General features: G+C 35.1%; 1 pseudogene; it reads right to left on the bottom strand.

The window, feature by feature from the left end:
- Positions 1-268: 268 nt before the first annotated feature.
- On the bottom strand, positions 269-1,228 carry LOC100617345 (olfactory receptor 4C46-like; annotated as a pseudogene).
- Positions 1,229-2,056: the final 828 nt, after the last annotated feature.

Below are 2,056 nucleotides of genomic sequence, written 5' to 3' on the forward strand. Positions count from 1 at the left end.
ATGACTCTCATCACTCCTTTTTATTCATTAATTAATCGTACTAAAAAGATTTTTAAATGATCTTCAGAAATTCCTCAATAAAGAAATTTTCCAAGAAATCATATTGAAAAAGTTTCCAATGTGGAAATAATAAAAATGAGGTAGCAATTTAAAAAATATATATATCCTTTAGTTTTCCTTTCACTCATCAACAGATTCCTTCTTTTCACATTTTTCTTTCCTCCTTCTCATCCCTCACATTGAGTCTCATGCCTTCATTAAGAATCCATTACTGGTTAACCAAAGTCTCCTTTTTTCTGCATAACTTCCTGATAGCATTTTTCATTTGGGCATTTCTCAGCGTGTAGATTAAAGGGTTTAACATAGGTGTTATCATTGTGTAAAACACTGCAACAGCTTTATCAATGGGAAAGGTTGTTGCAGGCCTCATGTAGACAAAAATACAAGGGACAAAGAATAAAACAACTACGGTGATGTGGGAACCACAAGTGGAAAGGGCCTTGTGTCTCCCCTCCACACTGTGAGTCTTCAGAGAGCTCAAGATGACCACATAGGAGCCCATTAATAAGAGAAAGTTTAATAAGCAAATGAAACCACTATTGGCTGCAACAAACAGACCAAGGATATGAGTGTCAGTGCAGGCAAGATTAAGCAAAGGATTTAAGTCACACATAAAGTGATCTATAACATTGGGACCACAAAATGGTAATTGGCTCAGGAAGAACATCTGTATAGTTGCATGGAATAAGCCTCCTATCCAGACCACAACCATCAAGATGCCACGCACCCTCCAATTCATGATGGTCATGTAGTGCAGAGGCTTGCAAATTGCCACATAGCGGTCATAGGCCATTACTGTGAGCAGGATGACCTCAGCACCTCCAAAGAAGTGTTCACTAAAGACTTGTGTCATGCAACCATTGAAGGAAATGATTTTCTTTTCATATAATGAGTCTGTAATGAGTTTGGGTGCATTAACAGATGAATAGCAGGCATCTATAAAGGACAAGTAGGCAAGGAAAAAGTACATAGGGGAATCCATAGTTGGGTCAATGATAATGGTGATGACAATGAGTGTTTTACCTACCATTGTGACAGCATACATGACCAAAAACACAACGAAAACAATTTTCTGCATCTTTGGATTATCTGTAAGACCCAGTAGAATAAATTCAGTCACATTGTTTCTATTATCCATTTATTCCATAGAAATGTTGGATTTAGACATAAGCTATTTCATCTGTAAAGTAAGTAAAAACAATTTAGTAATATACTCCTGTATTGATTGGACTATGCTCTAGAAAGATCATGTGGAAACAGACTGACTTTGGAGTCCCAAAAAAAAAACTACATTCATTTTCCAAATACCCCTACCCATGAGTAATCTTGAAGTAAGCAATTTATACCTTTTGAGTTTGATGATATTATAAGAAATTGACTATGATAAAAAAAACAAATGGTGTAGTGGAGAGGGCACAGGCTCTGAAGTCAAAAAGATCTAGTTTCAAAACACCTTAGGCGCATACTATTTATAATCCTGGTAATTAGGATTTATAGAGTACTTTAAAGTGCTTTATATTTGTTTTGTTGTTGTTTCATAAAGTGATTTACTCATCATCCTCATAAAAACCCTGTGAAATTGATACTATTTTTCAAATCATTTTAGAAATGGGGAAATTGAGGCAAGAGAAGGTCTTACCCGAGTAACAAATCTACTAAGTTTCTGAGGCAGAAATTAAACTAACTTATTGCAGATTTCAAGTCTATCATTCTATGTATTGTAGCACTTATTTGGATAACCCTGATTTTGTCACTTAATTTCTCTTTGCCTCAATTCTCTCATCTGAATAACAGGGAGAGGTTGGGTTCTTTTCTGGTATAGTCTCTTCTATCCATAAATTTATATTATTATATTAGTTCCCTCAGTGGACACTTGTGAAAACAATGCTTTTCAAACCATGAGCTTTTTTAATAGTCAAATCTATTCTTCTGTTTTGTTAGATAAATCAGAGTGAGATGACCCACATGGTAGGATATTTAGATGGATTGAGAATTC

Source organism: Monodelphis domestica, chromosome 6 (assembly GCF_027887165.1).
Source record: "Monodelphis domestica isolate mMonDom1 chromosome 6, mMonDom1.pri, whole genome shotgun sequence".
Lineage (NCBI taxonomy): Eukaryota > Metazoa > Chordata > Mammalia > Didelphimorphia > Didelphidae > Monodelphis > Monodelphis domestica.